This window comes from Heteronotia binoei, chromosome 1, assembly GCF_032191835.1.
Source record: "Heteronotia binoei isolate CCM8104 ecotype False Entrance Well chromosome 1, APGP_CSIRO_Hbin_v1, whole genome shotgun sequence".
NCBI classification, from domain to species: Eukaryota; Metazoa; Chordata; class Lepidosauria; order Squamata; family Gekkonidae; genus Heteronotia; species Heteronotia binoei.
In genome coordinates, this window is record NC_083223.1 from 156940332 (window position 1) to 156964983 (window position 24652).

A 24652-nucleotide genomic window follows, 5' to 3' on the forward strand; every position below is an offset into this window, starting at 1 on the left:
CTGATCATCAGATCATAAGAGTTTGCATGGGAAGCTCTTTTTTTCTTTGAGAAATTTACTTAGTTTTTAATAGGAATTGTGGGCAGATGAGGAGGTGTTGTGATGTGTGAGCAGATAATTTCATTATAAACTTCTCACAAATAAGTTTTTTCTTTTTTTTCTAAGTATTTCCCCCCACTGATGATTTAAAAATTTATGAGAAAGATTAGCCTCAGGTTCAAAAATTATTCAGAGCTATGCATAGCACCAGCATCCTGAAATAACAATTCATTCTATGACTAACAGTTCTTGAAAATGAGAGTTCAAATTGATCCTCATTAATAAGTTCCTACCCACTGCAGATGCAGAAAGAAAATCCCAGTGTGTATTGCAAAATTATCATTTTGTTTATTTTTATTTAAAACATTTTAATGTTACTTTTCCATCATCAGAGTCCCTAAAGCAGCAAACATGAAAACATTTGAACAATTAAAAACAACATTTAAAATGATAAAATAATTCATTAAAAACACATAAGCATGCAGCACCAGAACCAGGGAGGAGACCAATAATCGTTACTGAGGGTAAGTCAGACGAAACAAAAAAATCTTCACCTGCTGGCAGAAGACACCTATCGGGGGAGACAGACAAATCTCCCTGGAAAGGGGGTTTCAAAGGTTTGGTGCCATGACTGAGAACACCCTTTCTTGGGTCACCACCCATCTAGCTCAGATAGTGGGGGCAACTGAAGAAGGGCCTCTAGGCAGTGGAGGTTTTTTTCATTCATTTTTGAGAATTGGTTGGGGGAGGCACCAAGAAGCCTGGCACCAGCCCTGCCCTCACAGTAGAATGGGCAGGAGCAGTCTGTCTATCTCAAAATATCAGTAGCTGGGGGAACAAGCCATTGACAAGTGTTATTCAGGAGCACCTTAGAGGGATCTGGCTGGCTGCTGTTGGAAACAGGATGGTGGGGTAGATGGACTCTGGAGCCTGATCCTGCCTGGCTATCTTTATGGATGGGAAAGGAAGAAAGGAAGAGAAGTAATAGATTTGGGGTGGATGGGTGGGATGGATAGAATATATAAGAAAAGAGAGATCAGAGAGTGGGAGGTGATACAAATATTTGGGAAGAAAGGAGGAGACGGATTGGATGGGGAAATCAATATGTGTGTGTGTGTGCGTGTATGTATATATGTGTATATGTGTGTGTGCATATATATATATGGGAGTGTAAAGTCAAATGGGCCTTAGAAAGCATTACTAACAACAAAGCGAGTGGAGATGACAGTATCCCAGTTGAGCTATTCAAAGTCCTAAAAGAGGATGCTGTTAAAGTGATGCACATGTTATGTCAACAAATCTGGAAAACACAACAGTGGTCACAGGATTGGAAAAGATCAGTTTATATTCCAATCCCAAAGAAGAGCAATGCCCAGGAATGTTAAAGGAATGTTCAAACATTATTAAGCTGCGCCTTGCCAGAGACTGAGCACACTTCAGAGAGCTCTGAGAGAGAGCAGATAAGAAGTGCTATAAGGGTGAGGTTTGGCTTTCTAAACAGCTGGGGAAGTTGCTGAGAATTTCTGAATTTGTGTGACTGTGTGATTGCTGAAAATTCTGAGTTTGTGGTTGCTGGGGAATTGCTGTTTGTTTGGTTTGAGTGGGCTGAAGGTGATTCTTGCTGATTGATTAGGAGTGGCTGTGTTCCTGGGGCAGACTGAGGCCCCACCCTCTTTGCATAAGTAAGCTGTGCCTTGCCAGAGGTGCGAGCCAAAGGGCAAGAGCTAAAGGGCTCTTGACCTGTGGCTCTTAGGCTGGGGGCTGTGTAAAGACCAGGAACCCAGATCCCTATTTTCCTTGTGTTTCCAATAAGGAAAGTAGACCCTCCAGAAGGATAGCCACATAAACAAACAGGATTTAAAAGGGGACTGTATATTTTTAAAAAGCTATCATGAAGGTAGAATGCCAGCTGGGGGCTTTCCAGTGTTTTGCACTGAGTGTCACATTTATGACTATCTGCTCACAGGACAGAAGTCCTGGGTGTGTGCTTGATGCAAGGATCTCCTGGTCCTCAGGGAACGAGTTTGTACCCTTAAGGCCAAGGTGTCTGACCTGAAGAAACAGAGACAGTCAGTTAGGCACTCGGAGAAGATTCTCGGGTATGTATTAGATGAGCCCCACTCTGAACATGGCAGCCCCGTTCTTGTCATGGAGCATGAGGGTCGAGAGGGAACAGGGCACTGTGCTGAGGATAAGGGGAATGCGCACTCAGAAGGGACCTCTTCTTCAGTTGGTGAGCAGGTATCCTTTCATGCCAAGGAACCATCCCTGGGCAGGGAGAAAGGGGGGGGGGGTCTTGATAGTTGGTGATTTGATCCTTAGGCAAGTAGACAGCTGGGTGGTAAAATTGCATACTGACCGTATAGTGACTTGCCTGTCTGGTGCGAAGGTAGCGGACATTACGCATGTTGTAGATAGGCTGATAGACAGTGCTAGGGAGGAGCCAGTGGTCATGGTGCATGTTGGCACCAATGATGTGGGGAAATGCAGTCGAGAGGTCCTGGAGGAAAAATTTAGGCAAGAGACTTAAGGCCAAGACCTCCAAGGTAGCCTTCTCAGAAGTGCTACCTGTTCCACATGCAGGGCTGGAGAGACAGGCACAAATTAGAAGTCTCAATGTGTGGATGAGATGATGGTGTAGGGAGGAAGGGTTTAAGTTTGTTAGGCACTGGGATGCTTTCTGGAACAAGTGGGAGCTGTACAAAAGAGACAGTCTCCACTTGTCCCCAGATAGAACCAGGCTGCTGGCGCTTAAAATCAAAAAGGTGGCAGAGCAGTTTTTAAACTAAATCTTGGGGGAAAGCCAATAGGAGATGAAATGTCTCTGGTTCAGGAGGACTCATCTCAAAGAGATGAAGGATTAGCTGTTACTTTTCTACTGGGTAATGGATCAGAGTTGTCCACTGAGATGGTGACAAACATTATGGATTGTCTGCCAAAGTCTCGAGGCAGCAGAAGGAAGGTTGCAGGCCTAATTTGCCTGGGAAATTATAAATGTTTGTATACAAATGCTAGAAGTGTTCAAAGTAAAATTGGTGAGTTGGAATGTTTAGTGTTGGGGGAAAACATAGACATTGTGGGAATTTCAGAAACTTGGTGGAATGAAGAGGATCAGTGGGACACGGTGATTCCTGGATATAAGTTATATCGGAAGGATAGGGAGGGAAGGGTTGGAGGTGGGATGGCTCTGTATGTCAGGGAGGGTATACAGTCTAGTAAGACTGAGATCAGAGAATTAGATTCCCTTCTAGAAATGTTTTGGGTCGACATAGAGGGCCCAAAAGGAAATTTAATCAAAAGATAGAGGATGATTATAATATGATGGAAGGATTAAAGATAGTGGCTAAACATAAAAACTGTGTCGCAATAGGTGATTTTAACTACCTGCAGATTGATTGGGTCAATATGTGTTCCGCCCTGAGCCGCCTCGGTGGGGAGGGCGGGATATAAATCGAATAAAATGAAAATGAAAAAGAGATTGAGTTTCTAGACGCTCTCAATGACTGTGCTATGGAGCAGATGATCACAGAACCTACCAGGGCCAGGGCAATCCTGGATTTGGTCCTAAGTAATGCCCAAGACTTTGTGAGAGATGTAAAAGTGATTGCACCGCTTGGGAGCAGTGACCATAACATTATTGATATCACCATTTTGTCCCAAAAGACCAGCACAACACGTTTAACTTTAAAAGGGGTAAATTCTCTGAGATGAGGAGGCATGTGAAGAGGAAACTGAAATGAAAGGTAAATACAGTCAAAACCCTTGGGGAAGCTTGGAGGCAATTATTTAAAACTACAATCCTAGAAGCTTAGATAAAATATATACCACAAGTTAGGAAAGGCACAAACAGGTGTGGTGGCGGCCACAAGCATAGCCACCTTCAAGAGAGGTTTAGATAAAAACATGGAGCAGAGGTCCATCAGTGGCTATTAGCCACAGTGTGTGTGTGTGTGTATAAAAATGTTGCCACTGTGTGACACAGAGTGTTGGACTGGATGGGCCATTGGCCTGATCTAACATGGCTTCTCTTATGTTCTTAAGTACTTTTCTCCCAAGAACTCGTGGGCATTCAATTAAATTGCTGAGCAGTCAAGTTAAAATGAATAAAAGGAAGTACTTCTTCACCCAAAGGGTGATTAACGTGTGGAATTCACTGGTGGCAGCTACAAGCACAGCCAGCTTCAAGAGGGGATTGTATAAAAATGTGGAGCAGAGGTCCATCAGTGGCTATTAGCCACAGTATGTGTATGTATATGTGTGTGTGTGTGTGTGTGTATAGGCCACTGTGTGAAACAGAATGTTGGATTGGATGGACCATTGGCCTGATCCAACATGGCTTTTCTTATGTTCTTATTGCACCATTGCACTCATTTCGCATGCTAGCAAGGTCATGTTAAAGATCCTACAAGCTAGACTTCAGCAGTATGTAGATCGGGAACTACCAGAAGTTCAAGCTGGGTTTTGGAGAGGTAGAGGAACTAGAGATCAAATTGCCAATATTCACTGGATTATGGAGAAAGCACGGGAGTATCAGAAAAACATCTATTTCTGTTTCATTGACTACGCTAAAGCCTTTGATTGTGTGGATCACAACAAACTGTGGCAAGTCCTTAAAGAGATGAGAATACTAGACCACCTCACATGTCTCCTGAGAAACCTGTATAAGGGTCAAGAAGCAACTGTCAGAACAGGATACGGAACAACTGGTTGGTTTAGCATAGGAAAGGGAGTTCGGCAAGGATGTATATTGTCACCCTGCTTATATAATTTATATGCAGAGTATGTCATGTGGAATGCTGTCCTGGATGAAGCACAAGCTGGAATTAAGATTGCCAGGAAAAACATCAACAACCTCAGATATGCAGTTGATACCACTCTAATGGCAGAAAGTGAGGAGGACCTAAAGAACCTCTTGTTGAGGGTGAAAGAGGAGAGCACAAAAGTAGGCTTGAAACTCAACATCAAAAAAACTAAGATCATGGCATCCGACCCCATCACACCTTGGCAAATAGAAGGGGAAGACATGGAAGTAGTGACAGACTTCACATTTCTGGGATCCAAGATCACTGCAGATGATGACTGCGGATGTAGCCATGAAATTAAAAGTCATTTGCTCCTTGGGAGGACAGCTATGGCGAACCTGGGCAGTATAATAAAAAGTAGAGACATCACCCTGCCAACAAAAGTCCGTATAGTCAAAGTGATGGTATTCCCAGTAGTAATGTATGGCTGTGAGAACTGGACCATAAGGAAGGCCAACCGCAGAAGAAGAGATGTTTTCGAGCTGTGGTGCTAGAGAAGAATCGTGAGAGTCCCTTGGACTGCATGAAGATCAAATTAGTCAGTCTTGAGGGAAATGAACCCTGACTGTTCCCTGGAAGGTCAGATGCTGAAGCTGAAGCTCAAATACTTTGGCCACCAAATGAGAAGGGAGCACTCACTGGAGAAGATCCTGATGCTGGGAAAGACAGAAGGCAAAAGATGAGATGGCTGGCCAGCGTTACTGATGTAACTAACACAAATCTGAGCAGACTTCGGAGGATGGTGGAAGGCAGTAAGGCCTGGCATGACTTTGTCCATGGAGTCACAGAGTCAGACTTGACTGTGCGACTGATCAACAACAAATGGGGGCGCCATTTTTTACTTTTGCCCCCCCTCAAAAATATGTAGATTCGACCCTGTAAAAGGGTGGAGTAACAAAAGACTATCAGCTGCACTTTCACCCTCCTATTTAACTGAAAATTAAAGTGCAACATGTTAGAGAATTTTTGGAGTGTAGAGATTTGAAGACATGCCAGAACAGTCTGACCCTCATAGTATTGTTCTGACTAAGTCAAAGTTCATGCCTTACTGTATGATTGGGGGGGGGGGGGGAGGGTGTTTTATCAGATATGTCAGATGTTCATTACAGACCTGGCTGACAATTACATTAGCTCCTATGGATGGAAACAGATATTTAATGTGTGATTTTATTCTTGTCCCTTGTTATTCCAGACAAACGCCTTATAGGTCTTTGGGCAGAGCAATCAGGATGCATTCTTTAAGAAATAATAGTACACTTTAATTGGGTATATGTGTACTGTAATAAAGTCTGTATGCTGCATACTAGAATGTTACGTGATTAACAATTACTGCAACATAGTTTTAATTTTAATAAATAGTTTTAACTTTGGAACAGGTTTCTCTCTCTCCCGCCCCCCTCTCAATTTATAGGGTTCTTGCCAGTCATTCCCCACACCCTTACCAAACCCAGTGGCAATGGGAGTCCTAGAAAAATCTGCCAAAGGAGTCTGCCCTGATATCAGCCTGGAGACTGAGGTAGAGGGCAGATGGTGCTGCTTCAAAAGCACACCCAAATGGGCTGCAAAAGTCTTCCCTTTCCTCCCAGGGAGGCAAAGATGTTCCAGCATGCTGCTGGTTGCTAGAAACTAATTTTATGTACCATTTCCCCAGGCACCTTCCCCCTACACACATCATTAAGCTCTGGAAGGTCATGGGGGGCATTTCCAGATGGAGAAACTGTGTAGGTGGAAGACTTACTGCCCTCTTTCCCCAGTGTTGCAGCCAGACCCACATCACATACACATGCAACCTACAGCTACTTTTGGGGGACATATTACATACCAGGAGTTCCACTTATATCCAGCATTATATGTAATTTGGCCTCATTGTAATTTGGTTTGTATAGCCACTGAAACCTGCACATGACATTAAAAAACCCAACAGTTTTATTTCTTAACTGCATATGCTTACTTTAGTGTTCAGTTTTTTTAAAAAATGAGTACTTACCTGATTCAAATATTAATTGTAGCTCTGCAATTTTGTCTGTTCCATGTAGCTTTCAGGCTTTTCTTTTTCTTTGTGTGTGGGGGGGAGAATTGTTCATTTGCATGTGATCAGCACAAATTAGGCCTTCTGCTCCTATTCTGTCATGTAATCTATATTCTTAACTTGTACAATAATTATCTGCCAAACTAACAGCATCTCAATGAAAATTGCCCTTATCTTCAGAAGAGTGCAATCGTTGGAATACTGCATATTCATATTTTGCGTTCTTTTAGCATTACTGATCTGAAAATAGAAAGATTTGTTACTTTAATAGAAGTCTATTAGAAATATCAGTACTGAACAGAAATTCTAATGTCTGTTGTTCTGTCTGCTAGTTATTCAGCTTCATTTTAGCTGAAATTTTAAGGCTTGAGCAGTGATCATTGTGTATGTGTCATTTATATGACCCATCTTGGTATTCAGATCTTTCTGATCTCTAAATTCCTTCTGTCCGCTGTGCACATGGTGTTTGGATTTGTTAAAAAGTCCCAGAGGACAGAACAGATGGAAGAGAAAAGAAAAATCTGCATATAATAAATGAAATATTATGCTGGATGCATAGCCTTGAAAATGCAGACCAATATCTATACTGCCAGCCTGCCAAATACTACTCAGGTATTTCTACATTCACAGGAAATTTCAGAGGGTTAGTCATGTCTGTCTCTTACGAAATAAATATCAGAACAAAGTTCAAGTCCAGTGGCTCCTTTAAGACCAACAAAATTTTACTCAAGGTATAAGCTTTCATGTGCACACATCTTCAAATAAAGAACAGTGAGTCTTATGGAAGCTTAAGGTTTAGTCTATGTATTATGACATAAGGTTTGTGGATCAGGTGCATAAAGTGATGTTTTGACCTCAGCAGACATTTTTATATTCATGGGTCAGAGCAGAAAATACTACAGATGGCACCAAGAGAGAATGAAATGCAACAGATACACTGAATGACATTTCTATGCTGAGATCTAATATGTACCAGATAAGACATGGATCTTTCACAATACTAGTAATTTGTAACTGTACGGTCTTCCTAGCTTTGTGTTACCAATTTAACACTTTGAATAGAATCAAATATGAGGATAAATTCTAGTTTAGCAATCTTCTGCTGAACCGTGTCTTTCATCTACTTTGTTATTAATAATTAAAAAGTCAGCAGCCAAATGCCCTAGAAGATCTTATCCACTGATTTTGGAATATTACCCTTTTTATGTCAGATTTGTTTCCTTTCGTTGTTTTGGAAATTATTGTTTTGTCTTATGAAGACAGCAGAAGGGCATTGTTGGCAAGCGATGATCTATATGACATTGGAGAATGAGATGGAGAACGAGCCCCAGATGGTAAGGCGGATATCATTAAATTCTATAACAATGTTGCTTAGTAAGCAGATATGTGGTTAGATTTAGCATTTGAATCTGTTGCAGGGTCTAGTCCCTGGATTTAGGTCTATCTTAGATAGCATATTGTTGTTGGTGAGCAGCTGTTTTAGATTAGCAATTTTAGACCTGTAAGCGCAGACAGATCTGCCTCACAAGGCCTATAAGAGAGCAATATTATTGTTCAGGATGGACTGTAAATAATTAACAATACATTAGTGTAATTTTATGTGGAAACTATAGGTGACAACAAGTGGTGCTCTCCCATTTTCTCTTTCAGGCTGTCTTATAGTAGGCTACTTCTGGTAGGATTGCCAGTCTCCAGGTGGGGAATGACAAACCACCCCGTAGAAAGTCTGCCATGAAAACGTTGTGATGCAACATCACCCCAGAGTTGGAAACGACTGGTGCTTGCACAGGGGACTACCTTTTTTAGTATGCTCCTCTGGGTGCTATCTAGAAGCACATGTTGATATCAATGGGTTTCTCCTAGAAAGTGATGCTTGTATGTCATGTATTAACAGATCATGAGCACTAGGTGGCATCAGAAGAGAATTCTTGGTGATTTGGGGTGCTGTGATTGTGCACTAGACTGTGCATCCCTGTTTACACTAATGATTGTGTAGACTAGGCTGATATTATTTTTCACCTTTAGGCATACTCTATTACTTCTGAAGCCAATTAGAATTCTCAAAACAGCCCATAACAGATTATTAGGAAGAGAATAGAAGAGAGGTACCCAATTCATAATTTGGTGTGGTTTTTTGTGGGGGTGGGGTTCCAATGTAGATCCAGAACTGTGCTACAATTCTAGTGACCCTTCTGAGGATTGTGAATAATCAAATGACACCCTCTTCCAGTGACTGTTATTAGTAGCTATTTTACAGACAGACTGAAAAAGGTAAAGGTAATCTCCTGTGCAAACACCAATTGTTTCTGACTCTGGGGTGACATCACATCGCAATGTTTTCATGGCAGACTTTTTACAGGGTGGTTAGTCATTGCCTTCCCCAGTCATCTACACTTTCCCCCCAGCAAGCTGGGTACTCATTTTACTGACCTTGGAAGGATGGAAGGCTGAGTCAACCTTGAGCCGGCTTCCTGAACCCAGCTTCTGCCAGGATCGAATTCAGATTATGAGCAGAGAGCTTTGACTGCAGTACTGCATCTTTACCACTCTGCACCACGGGGCTGCCCATTAACATTAAAGTATATATTTCTATTTTCTCCAAACCCCTTATGCATCTTCTAAGTGTCTTATGTTTCTCTGAGATGGGAAATTCCTGGAGATTTGTGGTGGAGTCTAAGGGAGCCAGAGTTTAGGGAGGGGAGAGGCCTCAGAGGAATATAATGCCATAGAGTCCACCCCCCAAAGCAGTTATTTTCTCCAGGAGGATAGAGATCTGTTGTCTGAAGTTCAGTTGTGGTAACAGCAGATCTTCAGGCTCCACCTGGAGGTTGGCTGCCCTAGGCCTGGCAGCACCCTTTGGGTGACTTGATGCCACCTTACTGGCATGACTTAACCAGGCCTGGCTGCTTGCTCCTGTTCAGCCGAAACAAAAATAACTGTGCCAAAACAATAACAGTCTCTATTTCATTAGAAAAATATATACACAGATACCCTATGAACAATATATTCAACAAGGGGTAGGTTCTATGACAATAAAGTCCTAAATTCATGTGGCAACAAAAGTGCTCCTGAGTAACAAAGTCCATAAATATGTGGCAACAAGGTTGCTCCTGAGTAGTTGAGGAACCAGATCCCCTTGAAAGAAGGCGCCAAAGGTTGATATATCCTTAACGTGCCTGTCGACTTCTTGGTACACGCTTCACATCAAGATGCTTTCTCATAGAGCCAGTCTGTTCTTTTAAAAAAGCAACACTACAGGTTACACACAAATTGCCATCTAAAATTTTATATCAGAACCAATAGGCATACAATCATACCTGAATGAAATTTTTAACAGGAATATTTCTCCACTGGTGGCAAGCTTACAAAAGACACATAACTCCAACCACAGTTACGTCCATTTAAGGAAACAAACAGGTGCTGCAAATTAGCCTCTTAAGGGTATTAAAAAAATGTTCACCATTACAAAAATTTTTTCATGCATCAGAACACAAAACCTTGGAATCATATATAACAAGAAAGATAATTATTCACATTCAAACCAAATGGTTGTACAGTTTTTGACCAGTTGTACAGTTTTCATGTTGCCACATGAATTTATGGACTTTATTGTCCTAGAACCTACCCCTTGTTGAATATATTGTTCATAGGGTATCTGTGTATATATTTTTCTAATTAAATAGAGACTGTAAATGTTTTGGAACAGTTGTTTTTGTTTTGGTCTATCACTGTGCAGCCACTCTGTTATTTTGCTGCTCCTGTTCAGCAGCAGCCCCCCATCACAGCCAGTGTGATGTAGCAGTTAACACTTCAGTACAGGCTCTGCCAGACCCAGGGTCTTGTTATGGAAGCTGACTGGGTGATTTTGGACCAATCACAGACTTTCAGCCTTACCTACCTCACAGGGTTTTTGTGCAGATCAAAAGGGGGAGAGGAGAATGATGTAACCTGCTCTGAACACCTCTAAAGCGAGCAAACATGCTGCAGTCACACATCACCCCTTCCAGATCAGACAGCTGTGGGGGGGGGCATGGGGGCACATGCCCTGCCCTCTTGCCTGGGGTGCTGGAAACCCCAGCACCAATGTTGACTCACCCATAGTCATAAGAGGCAAGGCAAGACCAGTCTTTTGTTTTGGGGCAGCCATCTGGCTGCTGCTGCTGGTGTCACAGGAGATTCCCTTGCTGTGTATGGGCTCTCAAGGGCAAGGTTCCTCAGATCCAGGGCGGCAGGGAGGATGCACAACACCAGTCAATGGATAGGGCAGGAGGAGAAGAGCAGTTTTCAGAGCCAAAAAGAGTACTGGTGAAGTGAGGAGAATAAAAAGGATAAGGAGGAGGCATGGATCAGGGAGGTCTGATTCCCTAACAAATCCCAGGGCTGTTACTAGAGACACAAATGTATGCAGAAACATCAATAAAATAGAATGAAACCAGGCTTTTATCACCTTTGCAGAATGGATACCCAACAACACAATGTCTTCTGCCCCCTGCCCTCCACCCCAGGGGATATCACAGAGTCGCAGTTCAAACAAATTCAGAACCACTGGCCTAATCCATACCAACTAACATGTGCAAGTCTATGTGCATTAGGTTTTAACTCAACCAGAACTACAGTTTGTGAATGCTCTGCATACTTTGATGGCCTGGGAACATGTACAAAGGGTACACAAATCAACTCTTGCCTCTTGTATACTGAAAATGCCACTTAGTTATTCAATGGAGGTAAACTCTGATATGCTTTATGCACTTCAAACAACTCTGAATTTTGGGCAGACATTGCTGTTGCAGTTGTATGGGGATCAGAGGCAAGGGTACTGAAGGCCTGACTGGAGTTTGCTAGTAGATTGGAGACAGGTGGCTGAGTTCAGAATCTTGGTACACTGGTAGGAGGGAACAATCTGGGTAAGCAGCAAAGCCTGCCAGGAGATGGTATGATAAAAGTATACATAGCATTTAAAATCATTCATGGCAAAGTCTGTATCGGTGTATAAAGTGTATAAAGAAGGGGAGGGGGGGCTGCATGGATGCAGATGAACTAAAAGATTGCTCGCAGATGGGTCACAAGGTAAAAATCAGATTCTGGAATGTGGACAGGCATGGGCAGCATAAATGGGGGAGGGGCTGTGCAAGGGAGGAAAAGCAGCAGAAGTCTTCATAGCCATTTTGCTGCTGCAACAAACAAGCTGCTAAAACCCCAGGTGGGCTGTTCTTTTGTGGTTTCTAAACAGAGGCTAGATGGCCATCTGACAGCAATGCTGATTCTGTGAACCTTCACAGATTATGAGAAGGAGGGAAGGAAGGGTTGCATCAGTGTTTATTTCTTGTGGCCCTTTCTTATACACTCAGGGAAATGCTGTTCATGACTTCAGGGTCAGGCAGAAATTTTTCTCCATGCCAATTTTGCCAGGGATCCTAGAGGGTCCCCCCACCCCATATTCTGGGCATAGAGCAGTTGTCACTGGATGTGTGTGCGGGGGGGAGGTATTTGTGAATTTCTTGCACTGTGCAGGGGGTTGGACTAGATGACCCTGGAGGTCCCTTCCAACTCAATGATTCTATTATTTGTCCAGCCTTCTTGATATCAGTTGCCTAAATGCATTTCACAGGCAGTATGCATCTCACATCCCAAGTATGTTGGCAGCAGTGTATACCATTTAAGTCACATTCATTTGTACATAATTTGCAAGGCCATAAATAATATTAAGATGAATACCAAAAAACAGATCTAAGAACCAAGACAGAAAGTCCAAGCATCTAGGAAGTATGGCATCAATGCTCCTAAATGATGGAGAAGCTCTGTGTCATCTAACAAACTATAGCAAGGACTGGACGTTTTCATTAGTTGGTTAGCAGCTGCTGGGAACCTATTTGTAACCAAGAATGATATGAAGGAAATTACTGTGATCTAACTAGAAAAGGAGGCAATTATTTATTTCACTATGCAAAATTTGATTCAACTGTAGAGCTGAAAGAAATGATTCCTTTGGCATTTGGCAGCATATCTATTTTCTGTTGGAAGGATTTCTGGATTTACATGAAGTGAGTATTAAGAGAAATCTGACCAGTGAAAAAGAGAAAAGGGAAAAAGCAAAACAACTAATCATCTAATCTGTGGTTTCTTTTAAGTGGTCAGCAGCGATTTCCTGTGCAGCCAACAAAGCACATCTTCATTTACTTTTATGTGCTGAGACCACCAAACATGTTCTGTGGCCACATTCGTAGCCAATCTGGTTTGAGAATCATTTGAATCCTTGTTGGAACTGAAATGGTCCAACTGATTCATTTTCTGAAATTCCAATGTGGCTCAAGAAAAACTAATTAAAAGTTGCATTTGCAAAAATAGCTTTCTGTATAAGAGATATCAGAGTTCCAGGCAAATCTCCTTTCCAGCAATTGTTAATTTTTATTACTATTGCCACTCTCCAGGTTTTTTTTTTAACAAGGACAGAATAAATTACTTCACATTCATTCTGGCATTTTGAAGTCAAATTTAGATGGATTTAATAATGTGTAGATCCCAGGGGGGAAAATTGACATCTGTCACAGATCACAGATGATAAAGTATCTTTCTTCTTTTTTTTTAAGGCCAAGAATTTCCTAGTGCTAGTTCAGAAATTTTTGACAGTTAATTTACTAGGTTCAGTAAAGGCTGAATGAACAAAGTTAAGCTGACTTTTGCTGTTGTTATTTTAGCTTCATCTGTAACCTTCCAAGGATGAATCAGCAACTGAATGTTAATGTCAAGGCTGGTTGTTGTTTTTTAATGGCTGTGATAACAACACGTTATCCAAAATATTTCCAGGGGTGATGTGTGATCCCCTTCAGTCTCCTGCTACAATACTGGCTTCCCTTGAGCATGAATGAACGAACAAACAAACAAACAATTTAAAAGCCAACAACTAAGGGACGATAAGCAATTTCTAAGCCTTACTTTCCCTGTCTATGCTATAGTGTAACAAACATATTGAACACACACATATAATGATGCCCAACTTGGTTAAGTGAATGGAGTAATATTTTTGCAAAGATAAACTATAATTTCTGAGTTTGTATGAGTTCAGTTTGAATTTGTTTATATGTCCTGTCTCCTCACAAAAGTTTTCTGGGTTTCTTCTACAACAATTGATGTTTTTTAGTAGTGGAAATCTGCAGTTTGGGCATGAGAGAATTAAAAGTAGCATGATAGCAGGGTTTCCCACAAGGTTCACACTTATTTTCTTTATCATGCACTTATCCTAATAGGTATTGCAGAATTTTAAATAAAGATCTCTTTGGTAGTTTGAAACTGGCAAGTGGGTATGTGTAACTCTGTAACTGGCTGGCACACTCAGAACAAAGAGAAGCTCTTCTGGGTTTAACCTTAAGTGCTAGGTAGCCAGGTGGCAGAAGCAGCCAATCTGCCTCCTCCACCCATTTCAAGACCCCCACCAATCAGCTAATTGGTGGGGGTCTTGAAATGAGGGGTAGGTGAAGATTGCATTAGTGTTGCCCCTTCCACCTGCCTGGGACCCGGGTGGATGAAAGAGGCAGTTGGCTCATTGCTCCCCCTTTTTATCCAATAGAAGGCCAGGTCCAGGACCACTCCTAAGTTGCAAACCTGTGCCTTTAGGGAGAGTACCACCCCATCCAGAACAGAGAATAACTCATATCCTGGGTCGGACCTTCCCCCTCACACCAGTAGCACCTTCATTTTGTTAGGATTAAGTTTCAGCTTGCTAGCCTTCATCCATTGTAAAACTGGCCCAGGTACCTGTTCACAGTTTCTACAGCCTCCATCAGATCTGCTGATACTGCGAGATAAAACTCAGTTCAAGATGGAACCTTGGAGCAGAGCAGCAGCCCCTGAGCTCTTATATATCTATTGCTTTCTTGCCTTGCAGGTCCTTCTGAACTTAATTGGAACTACATTCTCCTATATATAAAAACAAAGGGGTAACAAATTTATTGTGATACATGCTTTCATGGAACAAAGCCTATAAACACCCACCTCAAATTTGTTAGCCTTTCAAATGTTTTCTTGTTTTTGTCAGGTATCTGTTCTGGTAAAAGAAAAACCAGAAGTTATTTTCTTTTCACAGAAGAGGAGTCACAGTCCATGGGTTTCATCATGTAACCATGCTCATTCAAGTAAACCACTCATGTGAGCAATTTGTTTGTGCAAGTTGGCAGCTCGTATGTCATTCAGAGGCAAACTAAGATGATATCACCCTATACCAGAAATCTACTGACTGACAAATATACCTACATGCCTCCAGCTACCATCCTGAACATACCAAACAATCTATTGTCTATAGCCAGGCTCTACACTACAACCATATCTGTTTCAATCCTACAGAGATTCTTATCTGAGGGATCTACAACAATCCTTTTTGGAACTAAAATATCCACCTGATGAAGTCAAGAAACAGATTAACAAAGTCAGAATAATACCCAGAAAAAGTCTCAGGAAGGTAGTTGTGTTGTTCTGAAATAGCAGAGCAAAGTTTGAGTCCAGTGGCATCTTTTTTTTCAATTCAAGAAATTTTATTAAGTAAGGAGGGGGTGGGAAAGGGAGAAGGGAAAGAGGGAGGGAGGAATCTTGTATTTTGCTCATTTATAACAGTAATTTGTCATCATTCTCTTTTAACCCATAAGTGACAAACTTTAAAATTACATATAAAAACACTTCAATGCTTTTTAGCTTACACTATTACTTATAGCTGGCATCGATTTCTAATCAGTCTTAAGAAACTCCATAATCACTTCTTCTTTATCCATCCATAAAAAGTCCATCTCTCCAATGCTGCTTGTTTGGATTTTTCCTTTAAAAGTTATGTCAAAATGTCCATTTCGGCTGTTTCAAATATCTTCTGAACAAGTTCTTCTATAGTTGGTATTTTTCTCTTTTTTCCAGTGCTTGGCAAAAACTATTCTAGCTGCAGTTACAATATGAATTATTACATATCTACAGGTTTTATCAGTTATTTGTGGCATCATATTTAACATAAATAATTCAGGTTTAAAGGGTAGAGTCCAGTGGTATCTTTAAGACCAACAAAATTTTATTCAAGGTGTAAGCTTTGTTGCAAGGTAAAAATTAGTATATCCCAGGTCTCTGGGCTGGATATGGACTAGCCCAGTAGGCAAGAGACAAAGACAAAAGTTTGCACTTCATTTTAATTTATTCAGCTAATCAACAAAATGAGATAACAGAACTGCTCAGAGCATATATCAAAACAGTGTACACATAAATAATGAAGCAATCTCTTGGATGCCAAAATGCAGGGCCTAACCGGCAGTCAGAAAAGCCCCTAAAATTAACACCTTTTATACTCTCTTTGTTGCTAAGCATTTCCAAGGTGGGTGTCATGAAGAATGTTATACAAGTAACATTACGCGGACCCCTTTCCAGTAACAGCATCATAAACTATAACCAACCATGGGACAGATCAAGCATCATTCAGATAGTACTAGAGGTAAGTCTGACCTCAGTACATAGAAGTTTATACTTAGAGATTGTACACTTTGTCTTGGATAGCGTAATCAATGGAGAGAGCACAATTCAGCCAGCTACAGGGTGTTCCTGAGAAGCAGGAAGACCCAACCCTTATACTTTCTGAACCAGAATCCATTCTTATTAAAATATAGGCTTTAGCATCCTTATAGAGTATATTGAGAAGAACAGAAGAGCTTATGTTTTCACCTAAGCCAAAATTCTGCCACAGTATAAGCTTTGTTGGTCTTAAAGGTGCCAAACTTTGTTCCAGAGAAAGCCTGTTAGAAGACAGGCCCAAAAGAGACAATAACAGAACACCACTAGTAGTCACATACAGCTAGCAATGCAAAACAGTTCCCAGTGTGGAGCTGGCAACCCTATTGCTGACTCACCCAGTTTATAGAGATCTTCCAGTGGTGGTGGTGGACGGTGCCATCAAGTTGCAGGTAACTTCTGGCAATATGTAGGGTTTTTAATTTAAGCGATGTTCAGAGGTGTTTTGCCATTACCTACCTCTGCGTAGCAATCTTGGACTTCCAGGGTCTTCTCCCATCTAAGTATTAACCAGGTAATAAGTAACTAACTAGCTCCTGTGGCTTGTAATAGTCCACCTTTGTTTTTGCCACCCTGAAAAATATGAGGTGTGGATTACATGTTATGTGCCATCAAGTTGCTTCCAATTTACAGCTGCCCTGTGAACAAATGACCTCCAAAAAGTCCTATCATTAACAGCTTTACTCAGGTTTGAAGGCCAAGGCTTTGTTAATTGATTCAAATTAATAATTTGATACCATCTACTAATGCAGACTTCCGAGGATGGTGGAAGACAGGAGGACCTGGCGTGACTTTGTCCATGGGATCGTAAAGAGTCGGACTTGACTGTGCAACTGAACAACAACAACTAATGTCACTATTACCCTTCTCAGCCCCAATTTGTGACCTTAATGTAATTAATTAATTATCATATGGCAGTGTGTGTTGTATAACAAATACATCTGAGGATTGTCCGACAGCTGAAGTTCTAACTCTTTAACGTTATGCTAAGCAGCGAGCTAGACTTGTTGGTGGGCTTAGAGAGCTCTGAGAGCTCTGACTGACCTGAAGTCACCCAGCTGGTTTCATGTATAGGAGTGGGGAATCAAACCCAGGTCTCCAGATTAGAGTCCTGCCACTCTTAACCACTTTGCCAAACTGGCTCTCACCTTTGTGTGATGTGGTGTGAGCATGTGCCCCACATTTTTCACAGTGAAAAGAGATGCAAAGAGAATTTCCTTTCTCTGCCATTTCCTCAGCTGCCTTAAACAATCCCTTCCTCCTTTTTCAATGTATTTTAATAACTGTGTGCACACGAAGCTAATGCTTTGATTAAAACTTTGTTGGTCTTAAAAGTGCTACTGGACTCAAATGTCATTCTTTCCTACTTTTGTCATTTGAAGGCCCAATCACCTTCCTTGCCATTTTCTTGCTCCAGATATAGTTAAAGAAATGCTCTGTAATATCTGGTTTTTGGTTGTTTCCAGATTTCTGCCACCCTAATTCTATTGTGTTCTTTTATTGGGTGTTCCATCCTGTTGATTATATTGACTTTTTATTTTTCTCCAGGCCAGTTTGGCCAGTGATCCTGGAGGTTTTCCCCCCATCTTCTGAGCATGAAATGGGAGTCACTGTGTGTGTGTGTGGGGGGGGGTATTTGTGAATATTGTGCATTGTGCAGGGCACTGGACGAGATGACCCTGGAGGTCTCTTCCAGTTCTATTATTCTATGATTCTATCATCAATGACTTACAGCCTCTACTAAATAATGACAGTTTTATTGCAAAGAAACTTCGGGAATAGTCTAGAAAGGGAAATTGCTGAATTACAAGTTATTACAACACTTGGAATAATAACACCCCCAGGATTTAAGAGGGATATTGGTTTCTTCTCCCACTACATATGCTAATCTCATTCAGTTCTTACATGTGTATTCAGACCAAGAAGGGCTATAAATCCTTGTTATTTTATAGTATTTCTTATTTGGAATAGTAGATTGGAACAATGATTATAATGCATTGTAATTAATCGTAGAGTATAATGTAATTTGGAATGGTAGGTTGGAATGTATTTCTCTGGTCCAGTGACAGAGGAGACATTGACACTGCACAACCAGAAAAGGATGTTTTTAGTTGCCTTCAAGCTTGAGAGGAGATGATGGAACATAACAACAGGATCTCAGTTAATCACGCAAAGCATTCCACAATTAAGAAGGGCACATTTGCACATCAGTCTCCAATTTTATATATATTTATTTGCTTCACTATGTTTTCAGAATTAAATCTAAACAAATTGTGACCATATAAACAAAGCTTGTTATTCCTGTTTGCATCTGTTAAACATCTTCATTATGCTGTATGCTAATTTGCTGCTCACCCTCTACCTATATGTATGAACTGGTAACTTCCATTTCACTGCATCTGAAGAAGTGCGCATGCACACAAAAGCTTATACCTTGAATAAAACTTTGTTGATCTTAAAGGTGTGACTGCACTCAAATTTTGTTAAGATGACTGCATGTATCACAGTCATCTTAACAAAATTTGAGTGCAGTGATGCCTTTTGTGTGCATGAATCCCTCTCATGAATTGCTGCCTTGATGTGGCGAGAGGGCTTGCATGGTTCAGTGAGGCTGTGGGCTATGCCATGCAGGGCCACCCAAGATGGACAGACCACAGCTGAGAACCCAGACAAAATGCAAATCATTGGAGAAAGAAATGGCAACCCACTCCAGTATCCTTGCCAAGAAAACCCCATGGTTTTTCCTGGGGAACCGCACGTTCCCCAGAGAGTACTGAGGTCGGGAACACAAAATCTCCTTACTATCCCTGGGCCGAAGGAAGCCCGGTTGAAGTCCACCAGAGAAAGGGCTTTCTCTGTTATGGCCCCTACATGGTGGAATCAGCTGCCGGAAGAGGTGAGGGCCCTGCGGGACCTTGTTCAGTTCCGCAGGGCCTGTAAGACGACCCTCTTCCGGCTAGCCTATACTTAGCTTGAGAATTTTACTGTAACTTGCTGGATTCCTTTTATATATAGCTGAAATATTTATGTGTATTAATAACTAGGGTTTTATCTGTTTTATCTGTTTTATCTGTTTTAAATATGGATCCCTTTATATGTGTAATTTTGATGGATCTACTATTGGAAGCCGCCCTGAGCCACTTGTGGGAAGGGCGGGGTATAAATCTTAAATAAATAAAAAAAATAAATAAATAAAATAAAATAAATAAAAATGGACAGTAACAAAAGGCTAAAAGATATGGTGCTAGAAGATGAGCTCCTCAGGTTAGAAGGTGCCCAATATGCTACTGGGGAAGAGCGGAGGGCAAGTCCAATTAACCACAGAAAGAGTGAAGCGGCTGAGCCAAAGCCGAAAGGATGCTCAACTGTGGATGCGTCTGATGGTGAAAAAACAGTCCAATGCTGTAAAGAACAATACTGCATTGGAACGTGGAATGTAAGATCTATGAATCAAGGTAAGCTGGATATAGTCAAACAAGAGATGGCAAGACTGAACATCGACATCTTGGGAATCAGTGAACTAAAATGGACAGGAATGGGTGAATTCAACTCAGAGGATCACTACATCTATTATGGTGTGGCCTTTATAGTTAACAAGAGAGTGAGGAAGGCAGTAATGGGATACAATCTCAAAAATGACAGAATGATCTTGGTCCATATACAAGGCAAACCATTCAATATCACAGTAATCCAAGTCTATGCCCCAACCACTGATGCAGAAGAAGCTGAAGTGGACCAGTTCTATGAAGATCTACAACACCTTCTAGAATTAACACCAAAAAAAGATGTCCTCCTCATCCTAGGGGACTGGAATGCCAAAGCAGGAAGTCAAAAGGTAACCGGAACAACTTTGGCCTTGGAGAACAAAATGAAGCCGGGCAACGGCTAATAGAGTTTTGTCAAGAGAAAAAGCTGGTCATAGCGAACATCCTCTTCCAACAACCTAAAAAGCAACTCTACACATGGACATCGCCTGATGGGCAACACAGAAATCAGATTGATTATATACTCTGCAGTCAAAGATGGAGAAGCTCCTTACAGTCAGCAAAAACAAGACCTGGAGCTGACTGCATCTCAGATTATGAGTTACTCATTGCAACATTCAGGCTTAAACTGAAGAAAACAGGGGAAGCCATTAGGCCATTCAGGTTTGACCTTGATCACATCCCTTATGAATATACAGTGGAGGTGAAGAATAGGTTTAAGGAACTAGAGTTGATAGATAGAGTGCCTGAAGAACGATGGACGGAGGTTCATGACATTGTACAGAAAGCAGCAATCAGCACCATCCCAAAGAAAAAGAAATGCAAGAAAGCAAAGTGGCTGAATGATGAGGCTTTACAAATAGCTGAGGAAAGAAGGAAAGCAAAAGGCAAATGTGAAAAGGAATAATTCACCCAACTGAATGCAGATTTTCAGAGAACAGCAAGGAGAGATAAGGAGGCCTTCCTGAAGGAACAATGCAAAGCAATAGAGGAAAATAATAGAATGGGAAGGACAAGAGATCTCTTCAAGAAAATTGGAGAAATCAAGGGAATGTTTCGTGCAAAGATGGCCATGAATCCCTCTCATGGATTGCTGCCTTGATGTGGCAAAAACGGTGGGGACCTAACAGAAGCAGAAGAGATCAGGAAGAGGTGGCAAGAATACACAGAAGAATTATACAAGAATTATACAATGTCCTTGACAATCATGACAGTGAAATCACTGACCTTGAGCCAGACATTCTGGAGTGTGAAGTTAAATGGGCTTTAGAAAGCATTACTAACAACAAAGCGAGTGGAGATGATGGTATCCCAGTTGAGCTATTCAAAGTCCTAAAAGATGATGCTGTTAAAGTGATGCACACATTATGTCAACAAATTTGGAATACACAACAGTGGCCACAGGATTGGAAAAGATCAGTTTATATTTCAATCCCCAAAAAGGGTAATGCCAAGGAATGTTCAAACTATTGCACTATTGCACTCATTTCATATGCCAGCAAGGTCATATTAAAGATCCTACAAGCTAGGATTCAGAAGTATGTAGATCGGGAACTACCAGAAGTTCAAGCTGGGTTTTGGAGAGGTAGAGGAACTAGAGATCAAATTGCCAACATTCACTGGATTATGGAAAAAGCACAGGAGTATCAGAAAAACATCTATTTCTGTTTCATTGACTACGCTAAAGCCTTTGATTGTGTGGATCCCAAAAAACTGTGGCAAGACCTCAAAGAGATGGGAGTACCAGACCACCTCACACGTCTCCTGAGAAACCTGTATGAGGGTCAAGAAACAACTGTCAGAACAGGATATGGAACAACTGATTGGTTTAGAATAGGAAAGGGAGTTCGACAAGGATGTATATTGTCACCCTGGTTATTTAATTTATATGCAGAGTACATCATGCGGAATGCTGGCCTGGATGAAGCAGAAGCCGGAATTAAGATTGCCAGGAAAAACATCAACAACCTCAGATATGCAGATGAAACCACTCTAATGGCAGAAAGTGAGGAGGACCTAAAGAACCTCTTGTTGAGGGTGAAAGAGGAGAGCACAAAAGTAGGCTTGAAACTCAATATAAAAAAAAATAAGATCATGGCATCCGGCCCCATCACACCTTGGCAAATAGAAGGGGAAGCAGTGACAGACTTCACATTTCTGGGATCCAAGATCACGGCAGATGGTGACTGTAGCCATGAAATTAAAAGTCATTTGCTCCTTGGGAGGACAGCTATGGCAAACCTGGGCAGTATAATAAAAATAAAAAGTAGAGACATCACCTTGCCAACAAAAGTCCATATAGTCAAAGTGATGGTACTCGCAATAGTAATATATAGCTGTGAGAACTGGACCATAAGGAAGGCACAGAAGAACAGATGCTTTTGAGTTATGGTGCTGGAGAGGAATCTTGAGAGTCCCTTGGACTGCAAGAAGATCAAAAAAGTCAGTCCTAAGGGAAATGAACCCAGACTGTTCCCTGGAAGGTCAGATGCTGAAGCTCAAATACTTTGGTCACCAAATGAGAAGGGAGCATTCAGTGGAGAAGATCTTGATGCTGGGAAAGACAGAAGGCAAAAGAAGAAGGGGATGGCAAAAGATGAGATGGCTGGACAGCATTACTGATGTAACAAACAGGAATCTGAGGATAGTGGAAGACAGGAGTGCCTGGCTTGATTTTGTCCGTTGGGTTGCAAAGAGTCAGACTCGACTGTGCGACTGAACAACAACATATGTATCACAGCCAACTACGCCTCTATCATGCTTCTTTCAACTCTCTAAGAAACCTAGTCTGTTTCAAGTCTTGAATATCTGAAACATCAAAGGCACTTAAAAACCAATGCCTACATCCTCATTAGGCTGCCTTAAGCAAATCCTTTGAATATTTCTAGATAACTGTAGTTTTCCAAGGCAAACTGTGGTGCCACAACTATCCATTTATTTACAAAATCTGTATCCTGCCTTTCTGCATTTATGAGGGCCACCAATGCAGCTAACAATTTAAAACATCACCATTAAAATAACTCCCCAAAACAGACATAATTAAAACAATTGAAAAAACAGAGTTAAAATACACATAAAAACACAAAAAAAGCAATTAAAACTTTGGTTAGGAAAGAGGGATCCTTGAGCAAATGAAACAAAAAGTATCTACCCACTGGCGGAAGACAACAGAAGGGGGCAGATGAGTCCCTCTGGGGAGAGATTTCCAGCAGTTCAGTGCAGTGATTGAGAAGACTCTCTCATGAGTTGCCACCTATATAATCTTAGAAGGTGGGGTACCTAAAGCAGGACCTCTGAAGATGACCACAGTGGTCAATCAGGTTTAGGCTGTATTCAGACATGGTGCATTAGAATATTTGAGTTTTTCCATCATTAGCCAAGATACAAGGCTTAGAATCCTGGTTGGGGAGGGGAGCGGAACTAACTGGTTGACATGTTAAGAACATAAGAGAAGCCATGTTGGATCAAGCCAATGGCCCATCCAATCCAACACTCTGTGTCACACAGTGGCCAACACACACACACACACACACACACATATATATATATATATATATATATACACACATACATACATACATACTGTGGCTAATAGCCACTGATGGACCTCTGCTCCATATTTTAATCCAATCCCCTCTTAAAGCTGGCTATGCTTGTAGCCGTCACCACCTCCTGTGGCAGTGAATTCCACATGTTAATCACCCTTTGGGTGATGAAGTACTTCCTTTTATCCATTCTAACCTGACTGCTCAGCAATTTCATTGAATGCCCACGAGTTCTTGAATTGTGAGAAAGGGAGAAAAGGATTTCTTTCTTCACTTTCTCCATCCCATGCATAATCTTGTAAACCTATATCATGTCACCCTGCAGTCGACGTTTCTGCAAGCTAAAGAGCCCCAAGCATTTTAACCTTTCTTCATAGGGAAAGTGTTCCAAAGCTTTAATCATTCTAGTTGCCCTTTTCTGTACTTTTTCCAATGCTATAATATCCTTTTAGAGATGTGGTGACCAGAATTGTACACAGTATTCCAAATGAGATTGCACCATCGATTTATACAGGGGCATTATTATAGTGGCTGATTTGTTTTCAATTCCCTTCCTAATAATTCCCAGCATGGCATTGGCCTTTTTTATTGCAATCACACACTGTCTTAACATTTTCAGTGAATTATCTACCATGATCCCAAGATCTCTCTCTTGGTCAGTCTCTGCCAGTTCACAATCCATCAACTTGTATTTGCAGCTGGGATTCTTGGCCCCAATGTGCATTACTTTGCACTTGGGCACATTGAACCGCATCTGTCATGTTGATGCCCACTCAACCAGCCTCAACAGATCCCTTTGGAGTTCCTCACAATCCTCTCTGGTTCTCACCACCCTGAACAATTTAGTGTCATCTGCAAACTTGGCCACTTCACTGCTTATTCCCAACTCCAGATCATTAATGAACAAGTTAAAGAGCATGGGACCCAGTACTGAGCCCTGCGGCACCCCACTGCTTACCGTCCTCCACTGTGAAGACTGCCCATTTATACTCACTCTCTGCTTCCTATTAATTAGCCAGTTTTTGATCCACAAGAGGACCTGTCCTTTTACTCCATGATTCTCACACTTACTAAGGAGCCTTTGATGAGGAACTTTATCAAAAGCTTTCTGGAAGTCAAGGTAAACAGGCAACTGAAGTTATTTTTAACAACAGTTTTCTGCACTAGAAGTAAGTAAAGTAAGTAAAGTAAATTTATTTTTATATCCCGCCCTCCCTCGCC